At 48.4% G+C, this 17,884-nt stretch overlaps 1 protein-coding gene across 10 annotated transcripts in view; it reads left to right on the top strand.

The window, feature by feature from the left end:
• The window catches only part of ACACB (acetyl-CoA carboxylase beta), a 2,338,068-nt gene that overhangs the window by 1,574,989 nt on the left and 745,195 nt on the right, over positions 1-17,884 (top strand). The gene's annotated exons all lie outside the window — the stretch shown is intronic.

Raw genomic sequence — 17,884 nt, 5'->3', positions numbered from 1 at the left:
ATATCAGCGCCCAAATCTAGCCAATTGAGCATAGCTGCTATCAGCTTCAATCAACCCATTTTGGATAGTGTCCAGAATCGTCATCCACTTGGATTCCCTGAATGTGAGAATATGTGCGATGTCACCGCCTGTCTTTGTAGGAGATTGCTTCGTCCGAATTTGTGACAGCTGCTCATACTTCTACATTACCTAATGAAAGATCTCATCAAGATTAGGTATGTGTTTTTATGTGTTTTTATGGCATTCAACACAGCACATGTCTTACGACAAGCCGGTTCATTACTCACTCGTATTCCCCTGCAATTTACCTTTAAGGTCCCGAGGTGGTGTGTTGGTGTTTTGAATCGCCAATGTTTTGATCTCAAGAACAGTTTGACTACTTTAAAGGTACTGACATTACGATATCATGAAAACAGGTTTTGTTAAATTTTTATTGAAATGGCCCTTTTCCTTTAAGAGCCCATGTATTGACACACACACGATGCAGTGTGTAATAGTGTCGCTAAGGGCTTAATACCCTAGTGAATTATGGTTATCTACTGGATGCACCGGGTTTTTGATGTGACCTTTGTTCAGAACCCCTATAGATTTGTGAATGATGCTCTTTCACTTACAACTGAATACTATGAAGATCATGTATAATTACGGAATGTTATATTTTTTTGACTTTTGAAATGTAATATCATGTTTGGAGTGATATGAGAATTTCACTCTCTATCTTACTGTGTTGATAGAGTTTTGGTCTACCGTCGGTCCTATATTGCTTTTAAAAATGATGTAAATGAAGACATTGGGAAGGGATATTCATGGATTTTGTTTTTATAAGTGAGAAAATGGTGACTAATAGTCCCGTTTGGGACTCCATTTTTTCAGAAATTTAACGATGATTGACGCGTCTATTCGACAACGGAGCTGTCTGATTGATTGACCTTATGCTTTGGCCCAATATTCTGTGGCCAATATACAATCCACCCACCATGGTAAAAACCTTCAAAAATCCTTGTGTGTCCATGATGATTTAACGTTATGTTTTCATATTCTCTCTAAATTTGATTATGAGAGCACTAATGTATGACTCAATTTACCTTTGTAGAATACCTAGTGTACCCTTGGGTTTCACGTTTTTGTCCTGATGAAGACCCCGGTGTAAGGTGTCAACTACGCCTAAAGTTGTAGTTTTGGGGTCGAAACGTCGACGGCTACTTTCTTCAACATCAGTTGACGCCACCCCTAATTCGGATATTGAGTACCAGCGTCATATACATGATTACTGATCAACTTTTGGAAATTAGTTATACCAATTTTTTGGCTCAAGGATCTGAAGCCAATTTATTTTTGTATGTAAAATTTGGTATAATTTATTGTCACCCTAATTGTTTACCTTTGCACATTCCTTTTCCTTTTATCACTACATTACGCTACCCTTCTTTCTTCTCCTTGGGGCACTATGGTGAATTTGTCGCTATTATTGTCTCCTAATGTATTGTGGATTTAGCTAATTGTGATTAATTATCAATGCGCTTTGAGGAATTTTCATTGTGAATAAAAGCGATCTAAATACACAACGATTCACTGGGACCCCCCTTTTTATACTACCCCCCCTTGAAGGTGACACATAACTAATGGGTCGTTTGACAGTCTGCCTGGCTCTAATCTCATGACCTCCTGTCCACCTGACAGGGCGCAGAGATACCCCAGGACAGAAGTGGCGTCACCATGGTCACTCATTGGTGGCTCAACCCTTCTGGCTGGCCCCTGACCCAATGGTTCTTCCACTGGGGCGTCTTTCCCCCTCTCACCCCTCACCCAGGACTTCTGCACCCTCCACTTAGGAATGGTACTGCCCAACACCAGGACCGCTGGAGCTCTGGTTACAGACACTCCACGTCCTCTAGACACTGGAAGATCCTCCTCAAATGACCGACAAGTACAGCCTAAGTCCCCGACCTGGCGCTCCCTTAGGAAACCCTCCAGGCCCTGAGACGGGGTTTCGGGCCACTGTGGGACACACCGTCCCACGCTCACTCCGTCTTCACTAAGACAGGACGTGAGCCCCTACAACCCTCCCATTCCACTGTGACCTAGCTGGGCTACGCTGAACCTCTTCCACCACACAGGACTGGAAGATATCCAAGCCACTACTTTTGGAATCACTCCCCAATGCCTCTGCAGGGCCTCTAGCACACAGCCAGAGGTCCACCTCCCGTGCAAGCTCCTCATCCTCAAAAGATCTCACCCCCACTCGTCCAGTGCAACACACCACTCATCCTTACACGCCCCCCAAGACTGGTCAGACAGTTCCTTACTGCCCCTGTATCTCAACCTGTCCACCTCTTACTGAGCACCAGGTACCATACTCTGGGAACGGGAATGGGGCTTTATACACTGGACTCACTTCTGCTGCCACCACTGCATCCCACCCTACTGGTGAATCCAGACAACTCACACTACACTCAGGGGATGACCACCTTCCCAAGCTAGCTTTTTCTCCTCCACACTCCCTTTCTTCCCTCCTATCTACCCACACCTCTGGGGACAGGAAAAGGGATGGGGTACTGGACCCAGCGAGGATCTCCCTATCTATAGGAACCTCCACACCTCCTGGCGTCCCTGCCCTGTCATTTTCTCTCTTCTGCCACCAAACATAAAAGACCAGAAAATACCATTTAAGAATTACTTTCTTGAGGAGAAAACAAAATCAGAAACAATAATCCCCAACATGTGACTATCTAAAATGCTGAGTTTTGTAGTGCAGCCAGTTGTCACTGTGGTACTGTGCAAACGCAAGTCCTATCCTGACCGCTGACAACCAATGTTAGAAATGGGATGTTCGAGGCATATGAGCTGCAGATTACACACTATGCATAGATGGCCACCTAGTGTTGGGCCCGGATGTTTGCAGTTTATTTTGTTGTAGAAAAGTTTTTGGAAGTCACAGGATAGGTGACTCCTCCTTTGAATGATACTGCGCATGGGCTTTGGCTCCATCCCCAGATTGTGTTTTTCCGCCACCGGGCTCGGATGTGTTTTCAGCGCCCCGTGTTGGAACCGTTTTCCTTAGGCGCGCAATCCTCACCAACTTCCAAAACTTAGTTTTGAATGCTTTCCAGTCTACGCTACTCTTCAACATCGAGGATCTCTATTCCGTTCGTCGTCGACGGCCTTCGGGCCTAGCTAGGCCTCGACTCCAGCTCATGGAAAGGACGCTATTAAAAAAGTGTCCTCAATGTGGGTCGAAGTTTCCCCACACCGACCTTCATGAGGTGTGTAACCTCAGCCTCTCTCCGGAGCACGAGGCAAAGGACTGTTCAGCTTGTGCCTCTTTCCGCTCCAAAAAGACTATACGGGACCGAAGAGCGAGGGGAACAATGGCTCAAAGGTCTTCAGCTCCGATTCCGGACGACATCTTCGAAGAAGGCATCAACATTCCAGAACAAAAGGACGTCTACAGCAGCTCCGAGGCAGAAGATTCCACGGTCGAGGACATCACTCCAGCGCAGCGGGTCGTAAGTAAGACCGTCGACCCCGACCCTTCCTCTACACAGAAGGCCCCGGCCACACCCTGGGCCTCGGGCTCGGGTACACACCGGCACTCTGCTTCTACTGCCCCACCTTCGGGGCCGGCTAAGAAGCCAATTAAGCCTTCAGGCGACTCGGGCTCGAGTCGGCCTTCACACGGTGCCGGAGCACATCTACCGGCACCGAAAAAGACAACAGCACCAACTACACCTACATCCAAACCATCGGTGCCGAAACATATCACTACTCCTTCGGCACCGAAACCTAGGTCGGAACAAAGCAAACCCGCTTCGGATTCCAAAAAAACACCGGAACCGAAAAAACCATATGTTCCGAAAAAACCATTGGATCCAAAAATCAAACCGGAACCGAAAAAATCCTCGGAACCGAAAAGATTCCTGCTTCCCCAGTGAAAGACATTGTCAAGAAACCAAAACAAGTCATTTCGGTGCCCAAGCCTTCGTCCGCACCAAAAGATCACCCTCCTGCAGAGGATTTACCTTATCCAGACCCTGCTCAAAAGACTCTAGCTAATGATCCAATCACTGGACACTTAAGTCTTCAAAAAAGCGACCACTGGACACACCAGCTCCAGCTCCGCTTTCAAAGAAGAAGGACATAGCTACCTCTCCCCTAAGACTGCCTTCCCCTTCTCTTTCACCTGTACCATCACCACATCCTCCCATACCACAGCATTCCCCAGCATCCTCCATCATACCAGGCAGGGATGATAGCTCTGATGATATGGGGGGTAACATACCTAATCCAGCCACGCCTACAGGATCCCCTGACCCGTGGGATGATTATACCACCCCAGATGGCCCAAATGTCCCTCAGGATGACCTATACCCCTCAAGGCCTACTCCACCAGAAGACACTAAAGGGTTTAATGAATTAATTCACAGGGCTGCACAATATCATGGAGTGGACATGCATACAGACCCTGTTGAGGAAGGCTTCTTAATGGATACCTTTGATAATGCACAAAGGTCCTCATCCATTTTACCAATGCTCAAAGGAGTGATCAAGCATGCCCCTGAAGTCTTCAGGGACCCAGTCAGAACTCGGGTCATTAACCCTCGTATAGAGAAAAAATATAAAGCTGCTCCCTCAGACCCGGCATATATTAAAGGTCCTGTACCATTAGACTCACTTGTAGTTTCGAATGCACGCTAGAGAGCAAACTCACTAACATCAGGTGAGGCTCCACCACCAGATAAGGAGTCTAAGCTACTTGACGCATCAGGGAAAAGAACAGCGTCTCAAGCAGCAAACATGTAGCGTAACGCCAATACACAGGCATTATTAGCCAGATATGACAGGGCGCATTATGATGAGCTAGAGTCATTAATGAGGCACCTCCCTGACAAGTACAGGATAGAGCAAACAAGCTTATCCAAGAGGGTAAAAACACCTCTATTCGGTGTGCACTCGATGCAGCAGATACTGCCTCTAGGGCACTTAATACCAGCGTTTTACTAAGCAGACACGCCTGACTACGTATATCAGGGTTCAAACCTGAGGTACAAAGTAACATTCTTAATCAGCCCTTTGATGAGCAACACCGATTTGGACCCAACATAGATGTATCACTAGAAAAAATGAAAAAGGATACAGACACCAAATCCATGGGAGCCCTGCAGTTGCAGGCTCCCAACGTTCATTTCGTCGCTCATCCTATCGAGGTGCAACCAGGGAATATACTTCAGACACAGCTTCTACCTCGTACAAAGCCCCTACACACTCCACTTACAGCAAGGGCTACCAAAGGGGGGGTTACAGGGGTAACAAAGGCAGAGAAAAAAATAACAACTCCCGCTCTGCCTCTACCCCTGCCCAATGACTCCCTTCTCCTTCCCCCGTCCCATTCCACTCCTGTCAGGGGAAGACTCCAACAATACCTGCCAGCCAGGGAAAACATCACATCATACAGGTGGGTGCTCCAAGTAATTCAATCAGGTTATTGTCTGGAACTAACATCTACCCCCCAAACGTTCCACCCAGGCAGCGCCCAATGTCACAAGAACATTTAACATTGCTCAGACAGGAGGTAATATCCCTCCTGCATAAAAATCTAATAGAAGTAGTTCCAGAGCATCGCAAAAACAAAGGAGTATACTCCCCATATTTCCCTATATTTCCTAATACCAAAGAAGGATGGATCTCTAAGACCCATCCTAGACCTCAGACCTCTAAACATTTACATACAGTCGGATCATTTTCATATGGTCACACTCCAACAAGTCCTTCCATTGCTGGTACTAAACGACTTCCTTGTCACTCTAGATCTCAAGGATGCCTACTTCCATATTCCCATCCACACGGCGCACAGAAAATATCTCAGGATTGTGCTAGACGGGCAGTACTACCAGTTCAAAGTGCTTCCATTTGGAGTCACAACAGCGCCAAGGGTGTTTACCAAATGCCTAGCAGTAGAAGCGCAATAAAGAAACAATGTCCTGAGAGGTAAAAATCTATAGACAGTTAAAGCATGCATGCACATAGCATTACTAGCAAAGAAAGAAGGAGAACATTTGTTTGTATGCCAAAAGATAGGTAATCATCTTTATATGTTACATTAATTTCATGGTCAGATTTTATACAGTTAAGAAACAGCACTGTAAAAATTCAATTGGTGACAACCATAAAAAACTTGGTGCAAAAAAGTGTACAAAGTGCAGGTGGCGACGCAAGTGAAGGTGAACAGCGTGGACGGCGCACTGTGAATAAAGTGCAAATAATTTACAGTGAGTGGCTCAAAAGTAGATGTGACAAAGTGATATCACAATGGTACAAGTTCTTCGAATTAAATGTAGAGCCACAATTGAGGAGTGCGCCTGTTATTCAGACTGTTAGGTCGACGGCGTTTCGATCCTTGTAGTTTCGGATCGTCATCAGGACTGGGTTGTCTGACTTGGGGCGTGCTGTAAGGAAAGGAGGGAGGTTAGGGGCTGCACTACAGGATTGGAGGTTGGCTTTGTTGTGTCAGGGAGAGTGAAGTACCTGTAGTCTGGTCCAGATAGCAAGGATCAGCTATCTAGTAGTTAATCCTCAGAAGGAAAGAGCAGTCTGTGGCAACTTGTGCTGACCGAATCATAGTTGGTAGGAGGATTGCAGGTGTGCACTGGGGAAAGTAATAGAGCGTAAATTATATTTGTGTCTCAAGGTTCAGACAAAGCAGACCAATCAATATATAACAGTAGGGCCCTGGCTTGTAGCGTGGTCGTGCAAGCGCTAGAGGTAGACATACCTTGTTAGATCAGTGCTTTAATCGGCTGTCTGTGTCAAGCCATGTGGAAGCACGAACGCTGGGAGAAGGGGAGAGAGGAAGCCCTTATTAAAGTCTGGTATTTGGGGAGCATGACTTGTAGCGTGGTCATGCCAGCGTTAGCGGTAAACATACCTTGTTAGATCAGTGCTTTGATCGGCTGTCTGTATTGAGCCGTGTTGAAGCACGAACGCTGCTGGAAAGGGAGAGAAGAACCCCTTTTAAAATCTGGTATTAGGGGAGCATGAAGATAAGAGGGGGTAGACCTCGGTAGATAACGGTGTCTACCTGAGTGAATCGGCGTGTCCGGCGGCTTCACTGAATGCGAGCGTCTCAAAGCCGGTAGCCGCGAGTGGTGCGAATGTAACTTCCGCGTTGGGCGGAGCTAGAGCCGGGGCAGGGGGCGTGAGAGGGGTGTGTCCATACGCGTCAGCGTGTACGTAGATGACACGGAGGTCTGTCTGGGGGGGAGAGGAGTTGCCTTGTTAGCCCGTGTAAGCGCCAGAGGTGCGGGTTGGATTAGAAGCTTTTTACAATGAAAGTATTAAATTGGAAGTGACATTTCAGTGAAAAAGCGCATTTGAAACATATGACAACAATGGTTCGTAACGAAGCAACCTGTGGTTAGTTAAAATTATGTACAAATTAACGTTTTCTCCCTTTGTCAACAGAAAGATTCAGAGTTTGTACAACACACTATTATACATGTTATACCTGGAGCTAATTGTAGATGGTAATAAATTACTGCAGTAGCCTATGTGGTGTAGAGGCATGAGGGCATGTATACCAGTGGATAGGTGTCTGTATACATATTTTGGGAGGCAATGTACAAGCAGAAGCACACTCAATGTGTAAGGTACTAGTTGGGAAATCGAACAGGGAAGTGGAAATATAGAATGGCTGAGAATTACATAATGAGATAAATAGCTGCGCATTGATATGATCAGGTAGTGACGGTACTGATTGGTCTGCTTTGTCTGAACCTTGAGACACAAATATAATTTACACTCGTATTACTTTCCCCAGTGCACACCTGCAATCCTTCTACCAACTATGATTCGGTCAGCACAAGTTACCACAGACTGCTCTTTCCTTCCGAGGATTAACTACTAAATAGCTGATCCTTGCTATCTGGACCAGACTACAGGTACTTCACTCTCCCTGACACAACAAAGCCACCCTCCAATCCTGTAGTGCAGCCCCTAACCTCCCTCCTTTCCTTTCAGCACGCCCCAAGTCAGACAACCCTGTCCTGATGACGATCCGAAACTACAAGGATCGAAACGCAGTCGACCTAACAGTCTGAATAACAGGCGCACTCCTCAATTGTGGCTCTACATTTAATTGAAAGAACTTGTACCATTGTGATATCACATTGTCACATCTACTTTTGAGCCACTTACTGTAAATTATTTGCACTTTATTCACAGTGCGCCGTCCAAGCTGTTCACCTTCACTTGCATCACCACCTGCACTTTGTACACTTTTTTGCACCAAGTTTTTTATGGTTGTCACCAATTGAATTTTTACAGTGCTGTTTCTTAACTGTATAAAATCTGACCATGAAATTAATGTAACATATAAAGATGATTAACTATCTTTTGGCATACAAACAAATGTTCTCCTTCTTTCTTTGCTAGTAATGCTATGTGCATGCATGCTTTAACTGTCTATAGAGTTTTTACCTCTCTGGACATTGTTTCTTTATTGCACCTTACCTACCCAGACCTGTATTGGTATATGGGTAACACTCCTGTGAAATTCACAAGACTAGCAGTAGTAGCAGCACACTTAAGAAGACAATATATTCATGTCTTCCCATATCTAGACGACTGGCTCATAAAAGCCAGCTCATACAGCCAGTGTGTGCAACACACTCACGCTACTATTCAACTGCTTCACAACTTGGGATTCACAGTAAATCACACCAAATCGCATCCTTAACCCTCGCACATACAACAGTATCTCGGCGCTACAGTAAACACCAAACGAACACTAGCTTATCCCTCTCCAGCAAGCATAACAAGTGTACAAGCTCTCCTAACAAAATTCAAACCGCAACACTCGCTACCAGCTCGAGTGTTCATGCAGCTCATAGGGATGATGGCATCTTGCATATTTGTAGTACCTCACACAAGACTGCAAATGCGTCCACTTCAAGAGTGCCTAGCACGCCAATGGAACCAGGCTCAAGGTCAACTGACAGCCCTAGTGTTGGTAGACAGTCGGACTCATCGTTCTCTGCAATGGTGGAACACCAAAAACCTTTCCAAAGGGCGACTGTTTCTAGAGCCAGTTCCTCAAATAGTCATGATAGTGGACGTATCGCTCTCCGGCTGGGGAGCTCACCTACTGCATCACACCATGCAAGGCAGATGGACACCGCAGCAGAAGCTACTCCACATCAACCACTTAGAGTTGCTAGTTGTGTTTCTAGCCCTAAAAGCATTTCAAACTCAAGTGTCAGGCAAAGCTGTCTTAGTCCGCACAGACAATATGACAGCTATGCACTACCTAAACAAACAAGGGGGGGACACTCTCTGCAGCTCTCTGTTAGCACAGCAGATATGGAGATGGGCTATACCACTAAAGATCTTTCTCTTAGCCAAACACGTCCCAGGAGTGCAAAACACTATAGCAGATCTGCTAAGCCGTCAAACACAGCAGATCCACGAGTGGGAACTTCATCCGCAAGTTCTTCATCCGTTCTTTCAAATGTGGGGACAACCTCAGATAGACCTCTTCGCCACCCACAAAAACGCAAAATGCCCACCAGATACCCACACCCATTGTCCAAAGGCAATGCGATATGGATGAATTGGTCAGAACTATTTGCGTACACTTTTCCTCCTCTCCCACTACTTCCGTTAGTGGTACACAAACTACAGCAACATTCCCTAACGCTCATCCTAGTCGCTCCAACTTGGGCCTAGCATCCGTGGTACACCACGCTGTTGCAGATGTCTGTACTACCACACCAAAAACTAAACCTATCTCCACACCTATTAACACAGAACCATGGAGAGATCAGACACCCGGACCCAGCTCAGCTCAACCTAGCGATCTGGCTCCTGAGGTCATAGAGTTTGGTTACCTCAACCTTCCCCCAGAATGTATGAATGTTATCAAAGAAGCTAGACGCCCCACTACTAGAGCATGTTATGCCGCTAAGTGGAAACGGTTCGTTATATACTGCCAAAACAGCCAAATTAATCCTTTAGACGTGTGTATTCAACACATCATAGGATATCTATTACACCTTCAAAAGTGTAACTTAGCCTACACATCTATCAGGCTACACCTCGCTGCCATCGCAGCATACCTACAAAATAGACAACACCTATCTCTTTTTAGAGTACCAGCTATTAAAGCTTTTATGGAAGGACTCAAAAGAATAATTCCTCCCAGGGCGCCACCTGCACCAGTGTGGAACTTAAACGTGGTTCTCATAAGATTAATGGGACCTCCCTTTGAACCATTACATACATGTGAATTGCAATTCCTAACCTGGAAAGTAGCTTTCATTGCAGCCATTACTTCTCTCAGAAGAGTTAGTGAACTACAAGCATTTACTATTCAAGTACCCTTTCTGCAAATGCATCATAACAAAGTGGTTCTCCGTACTAACCCTAAGTTCCTTCCTAAAGTCATTTCACTATTCCATCTAAATCAATCTGTTGAGCTGCCCGTATTAATCTCACAGCCTCAAACAGTCGCAGAAAGAGCTCTACATACCTTAGATGTCAAGAGCCTTACTATACCCTATCGAAAGGACACAAGCTTTTCGAAAAGCAAAACAGCTTTTTGTGTCTTTCTCACCACCACATAAAGGCAATCCCATATCAAAATCAGGGATCGCTAGGTGGACTGTTAAATGCTTACAAATATATTATCACAAAGCCAAACGTACATTAACAATTCCTCCTAAAGCCCATTCTACAAGGAAAATAGGGGCTTCAATGGCATTCCTAGGGAACATTCCCCTAGATGATATATGCAAAGCAGCCACATGATCTACACCGCACACATTCACAAAGCATTACTGTGTAGATGTGCAAACTAAACAACAAGCCACTGTGGGCCAGGCTGTACTAAAAACTCTGTTTCAAACAACTGCAACAGATACTGGTGGTCGCCGCTAAAGGTGGGTACTGCTATACAATCTATGCATAGTGTGTAATCTGCAGCTCATATGCCTCGAACGGAAAATGCTACTTAACAGTATGCATCTGTTCTTGGCATGTAGAGCTGCAGAGTTACACACGCCCACCCGCCTCCCCGGCTACCTTTATCTGTTCCAGTATTATCTTAATTAGATACAAATCACATGGACATCACTACCTCTTGTACAGCTCCATCACTTGCCCTAATGGCAAAAAACAATCTGGGGATGGAGCCAATGCCCATGCGCAGTATCATCCAAAGGAGGAGTCACCTATCCCGTGACTTCCAAAGACTTTTCTACAACAAAACAAACTGCAAACATCCGGGCCCAACACTAGATGGCCATCTATGCTTAGTGTGTAACTCTGCAGCTCTACATGCCAAGAACAGATGCATACTGGTAAATAGCATTTTCCTTCTGGTTTGCTAAGGCTTGCGCCAAAACCAGGTACAAACTGCCACTCTAGTCAGGGCAAGGGAGTTGCACGCCGAAGATAACCCCTGCTCACCCTCTTGGCAGCTTGGCACGAGCAGTCAGGCTTATCCCGAAAGGCCATGTGTAAAGCATTTGCGAACTCACACAGCAACAACATCCCAGGAAGACTACAAAAGGAACTCCACACAAGGTTAAATCAAAATTAGCCTTTGTATTCTCATAACACATTAGAATACTACTCACATAATATACATGGTGCCACCTGGCACTAGGTCATATCTACAAGGGATTATATACACCTGAGAGGGCCCACTGGATCACTGTCAGAATCATCACAAAGCGAACCTAGTAAAAGTAAAACATGTCCTAAACGTACCACCAGTAACCACTGGTAATCACTGTACTTAGCATCAGCCTGTAACATAAACTACATTATGCACAGTGTCACGTCAGGCGCAAATTACATTCTGCGCCAACTTCACCAGCATAAACACATTATTTAATCCTCTCACAAGTCTAAACGCATTAGTCTCTAACCTCCTAAGTATAACTCACATCAGGAAATAAACTCAGGGGAACATAATCTCCCGAGCATAAACCATAATATGCAAAATAACCTCATAATCATAAAAGCCACATTTAGAGGTATTAAAACAGGTTGTGTAAATCATACATCTGAAAGAGACACATTAGTGATAGATTCCTTACCTTAGAATATCCCCAGGCATCAAACTGGATCCGGAAAATTTTGCTTAGCAGCACCCCTGCGCGTCGTTAGTGGCATCGTGCGACTCCGCTTCCGTCGCTGGCATTGTATGCAACAAGATGACATCACAGAAACTACTTAGGCGCCACCCATGCGCGCTGACGTCAGTTCTTTATTTTTCTCGCCGAAAGCGCAGATCTGGATTGAGCACGTACCTCGGTAATTTTGTGACTGCTTTTTCAGACTTTTATCTCTTTCTCTTGTCTCCTGGTGCACGTAGGGATGCCCGGCGTTAAGTCTAGTGGGTCGTGCCGCCGTAACATGTCGGTGGCGGACCCCCACGATGTCTGCCTCTACTTCCTGGAGACCGACCATGACTCTCGGGACTGTCGAGCTATGGCCCAAAGGCCTTGCAGGAGTGGCGCCGGAAGTTGCTGGAGGTCCGGCACTCCTCTCACCGCCGCTCTGTGTCGAGGGGCCGTTCGCGGGACCAGAGCCGTCGCTGCCTGGGCTCTAAGCCTTCACCTTCAGATTCCGGTAAGCGATGCCATAAAAAGAAGTTAAAAAAGCATGTTCGCTCTCCGACTTCGCCCGCTCGCTTCTCGGAGGGGGACAGGGGCTCTGCCCCTGTGGCTCCTCCGGATCCTGGGAGTCCCGCGACCTACCCGCCATATCTGGGTCCGTCTGCGACTCCCGAACATATGGAAGAGTTTCTTGCTGCCATGGACCGCCTTTTTAGGCCTCGGGCTCCCTCTGGCATGCCTGCGGCTCCCGTGTCCAGATCCTGTTGGCCCGGCGGTACCTCCTTTGGCGCTGGCCTCTGAGCCACTGGATCCAGCGCCCACGACTCCGGCCCTGGCGCCACAAGGTGCAGCGCTGCTGGCTCCGGCCCCGGGGCTGCCCTGGGCTCCGGCCGCTGCGCCGCCACAGGCGCCGCACTGGGTGCCGTTTATCCCACCCCTGCCCCGGTTCTCGGACCATTTCATTCCGACCTGAGATCCGCATTGGGATGCGGCTCCGGCTCGACCCCGGCCAGCGATCTTCCCGGCGCCGCTACCGGTGCCACATGCCCCCTCTCCGGCTCCGGCCTTGCTGCCGTGAACGGCTCCTTCTACTCCAGAGCTAGACAAGGACTGGGACGGCTCAGAGGACCCCCTTGTGCGGCAGTGTGACTTCAAGCAGGATTGGGTGGAGGACCTTCAAGATGCGGGTGAACTTGATGTGTCTTCTGACCCGGGGTTTGCCTTCCCTCCGCCTACTATGGAGGAGGGCGCTTCCTACACTATGGTGCTGCGTCGAGCTGTGGAGGCTCTCCATCTCGACCTCCCCAGGGTGGCCCTTAAGACCAACCTCCTTACAGAGGTGCTCCAGACGGCATCTACATCGTCGGAGATGCTGCTCCCTTTCAATGAGTCCCTTACCGAAGTCCTCTCGGGCATTTGGTTGCGGCCGGCATTGGGGGCATCAGTGGATAAGAAAATCGCTAGGCGTCATCGCCCGGCACCTTGTGATCCGGCCTTCTAGACCACTCACCCCATGCCTGAGAGCCTCGCCATTCAAGCCTCGATGTCGCAGAGTGCCTTTCCCACGGCTCCGCCGGATAAGGACTCTAAGAAACTGGGCCAATATGGCAAGAGGTTGTTCTCCTCGGCCTGCTTGGGGTTGCGGGCCATTAATACCGTGTGCTTATTGGGCCGTTTCTCCCACACAGTGTGGGATTCGGTAGCGGAGGTCCTGCCTCAGTGCTCTGAGGAGGTCCAGGCTGTCCTTTCCCAAGCAATTGCGGAAGGCAAGGATGCGATGAAGTTTGCTATCAGGTGTGGTCTGGACACAGCTGATTCCTTGGGCAGGGCAATTTCCAAGACTGTGGCGTTGCGGCGCCATGCCTGGTTGCGGTCCACCGGGTTCTCGCCGGATGCCCAGGGCTCGCTCATGGACATGCCCTTTGATGGTTCCCGCCTCTTCGGTGACAAGGCTGACAGTGCCCTAGAACGCTTTAAAGATTCGCGGGCCATGGCCAAGTGTTTGGGTCTTTCCACGAAGAACACTGCCACGCCTGGGTTTCGTTCCTTTTGTTGCCAGGATAAAAGCACCCAAGCACGCTCCTCCACGAAGCCTGTGCAGAACCAGCCTCAGCACGGCCGCGGACATGGCTTCCGTCGGGGCAGGTCTGGTAACCAGCGGACGGGTCAGTCCACCTCCACCCCTGCTGCTGCTACCGCTAAGCCTTCCTAATCCGAGCTTCAGGGAGCACCCCACACTGGTAGGCGGTAGGGTCCGTCACCACCTCCACCACTGGCTCAATATTACATCGGACAAGTAGGTGCTGCAGATAATCTGCCACGGTTACTTGCTCCCCTTTCTGTCCTCTCCTCCAGCAATGCCACCTCTGTACCACCGCATGTCTGGGATTATTTGGCTCTTCTCTTTCAGGAAGTCACGGCCCTCCTGGCCAAGGGGGATATCGAGTGCATTCCCGATCAAGAAGTTAGTTAGTGGTTGTTACTCCCACTATTTTCTTGTGCCCAAGAAGGACAAGGGGGGGCTTGCGCCCCATCTTGGACCTCCGGGACGTCAATCGCTTACTTCGGAAGGAGAAGTTCAAGATGCTAACTCTGGCTCAGGTCCTGTCTGCCCTGGATCCTGGAGACTGTATGGTGGCGTTGGACGTGCAGGACGCTTATTTTCTCATGCCCGTCCTGCCGGCCCATTTGGCGCTACCTGCGGTTCATGGTGGGCCGGGAGCATTTTCAGTTTGCTGTGCTCCCCTTCGGCCTTACCAGTGCCCCTCGGGTGTTCACGAAGGTGATGGTGGTGGTCGCAGCTCATCTGCGCAGGTCAGGGGCGTCAGTCTTCCCTTACCTCGACGTTCTGGATACAGCGCTGTTTTGATTTTATCCTCCCGAGCAGCGAGTCCGGGATATTCAGGCTATGATTCCGCTCTTTCAGCCTCTATCCTGGTTTTCAGTCAGGATGACCTCCAACTTCTGGGCCTGATGGCCTCCTGCATCCTGCTGGTGACGCATGCAAGGTTACATACGCGGGCTCTGCAGTGGGACCTGAAGTTCCAGTGGGCACAGCATCAGGGCAATCTGTCCTATCATGTCCAGATCTCGGAGGGCGCTGCATGACAGTTGCAGTGGTGACTCACGAATCGCGATTGGGTCAGTGGCTGATCCCTCTCCCTTCCCCAACCGGAGCACACAGTAGTGATGGATGCCTCCCTCCTGGGATGGGGAGGCCACATGGGAAGGCGGAGATCAGGGGACTCTGGTCTCCGGCGGAGTCCCGGATCCATATCAACCTTTTGGAGCTTCGGGCGATCCGACTTGCACTGAAGGCATTCCTTCCCTCTGTCCGGGGAAGTGTAGTGCAGGTGTTCACGTACAACACCACCGCCATGTGGTATTGCAACAAACAGGGCGGGGTGGGGTCGTGGACCCTATGTCAGGAGGCTCTGTGCCTCTGGACATGGCTGGGATATTAAGACATTACCTTGGTGGTTCAACACCTGGCAGGTTCTCTGAATGCCAGGGTGGACGAACTCAGCCACCAGTACATGATGGATCACGAAGGGCATCTGAACTCAGACGTGACGCAAAGTCTCTTTCTGCCGTGGGGAGAGCCTTGGTTAGATCTATTCGCCACAGAAGAGAACGCACAATGTCATCAGTTCTGCATGTTGGAATTTCCAAGGCGACGCTCACTCGGCGATGCTTTTCGTCGCACGTGGAGTTGCGGTCTGTTCTACGCCTATACCACTTCTGCCCAGAGTGCTGAAGAAGATCAGGCGCGACCGGGCCCAAATCATTCTTGTGGCTCCGGACTGGGCTTGAAGAGTTTGGTATCCAGAGCTACTCAGTATGAGCATCGATCCCCCGATCCGTCTGCCTCTTCTGGAGGATCTTCTGTTGCAGCAGCAGGGGACGGTCCTCCACCGAAACCTGTCCAGCCTCCACCTCCATGCTTGGAGATTGAGCGGCAACAGTTGACACCTTTCGATCTTCCCCCTGAAGTCTGTGATGTCATTCTGGCAGCCAGGCGTCCCTCCACCGAAACGGTAGACGCCTGCAGGTAGAACAGATTTGTGGCATGGTGCACTGCAAAGGCTGCGAATCCCCTTTCTGCCCCTCTTTCTGAGGCTCTTCTGTTCCTTCTCTCTTTGGCCCAGCAGCGCTCTGCTCTGGACACTCTCAAAGGTTATCTTTCTGCCACCCCTGCCTTTCTGCGGCTTCCTGATCAGCCTACTCTTTTTAAGTCCCCGGTTGTTAATCGTTTTCTTAAAGGCATTACGCATGCGTTCCCACCTGTGCCCTTCCTAATACCTCATTTCTGATGTGCGCTCCCTTCAAGCCCCTTCATTACCGTCCTTTATGTCTTCTCACCTTGAAAACGGCTTTCCTGGTTGCTATCACCTCTGCCAGAAGAGTGAGTGAGCTCCAGGCTCTTTCTTCAAAACCTCCCTTCCTTTCTATTCATCCGGACAAGGTGGTTTTAAGGACCAGTCCTTCTTTTCTGCCAAAGGTTGTTACGCCCTTTCACATCGGGCAGACCATCACTTTGCCCACCTTCTTTCCGCCTCCGCATCCTTCAAGGGAAGAAACAGGCTCCACCGTCTGGACCCAAAACGTGCGCTGGCATTCTATCTGCAGCGTACACAGCAGTTCCGGGTGGATGATCAGCTTTTTGTTGGTTACGTGGGCGCCAAAAAAGGTCAGGCTGTGCACAAGCAGATCATCTCTCGGTGGGTCGTTATGTGCATTAAAGCATGTTACTCCTTGGCCAAGAAAGAGCTTCCTGTGGGGCTGCGTGCCCATTCCACAAGGGCAACTGCAGCCACTACTGCCTTGGGACGCGGCCTTCCCTTGCAGGACATTTGTCAGGCAGCTACGTGGACCTCGCTGCACACATTTACCAAGCACTACTGCCTTGACAGTCAGGTCCGGAGAGACGGCTTCTTTGGCCGTTCTGTGCTCCTTGACTTTCTGGTGTAATCTTGTTTGCAGACCCACCACCGGGGTTGGTATTGCTGGGGTATTTATTCTAAGGTAAGGAATCTATCACTAACGTGTCTCTTTCATATGCACAAGTTACCACTTGTGTAACGATATATCTGTAAGAGACATTAGTTAGTGATAGATTCCTTACCGCCCCACCCATCCTTCCTGTTCTGCGAACTGATTACTAGGGTTAAGGTCATCCTCTTTTAGGCCCTAGTTTTATGCACCATTGGGCAGTTTCTTGCATGGCTCTGCGTTACGGCATGGAAAGTCGTGTACAGAACTGACGTCAGCGAGCATGGGTGGCGCCTAAGTAGTCTCCGTGACATCATCTCGGCGCATACGACGCCAGCAACAGAGGTGAAGAGGCACGACGCCACCTACTTACTCACAGGGCTACTGCTAAGCAAAACTTTCCGGATCCAGTCTGACGCCTGGGGATATTCTAAGGTAAGGAATCTATCGCTAACTAATGTCTCTTAAAGATATATTGTTACACAAATAGTAACTTGTGCTACATGAATCACATTTTTTAGCAATCTATGTAAACTACAAGAATTCAATTGTGGAATATGATTTACATGATTTATTATGAAATAGGATGTGACAATATTTGTAATTCATTCAATTGTGGACATTGCATAATGATTCAAATATAGCAATGATCAAAAAAACAACGTTTTGCATTAATTGTTTAAAGAACTTTCTAAGAGAAATTCACAAGCAAGGTTTTATTTAACTACCATAAGGGCACAGTCCACCCACATGCAGGACTTGTTTTCTGTTTTACA

Source organism: Lissotriton helveticus, chromosome 11 (assembly GCF_964261635.1).
Source record: "Lissotriton helveticus chromosome 11, aLisHel1.1, whole genome shotgun sequence".
Lineage (NCBI taxonomy): Eukaryota > Metazoa > Chordata > Amphibia > Caudata > Salamandridae > Lissotriton > Lissotriton helveticus.
The sequence above is the reverse complement of the archived record's forward strand: the minus strand, read 5'-3'. Positions and strand labels throughout refer to the sequence as shown.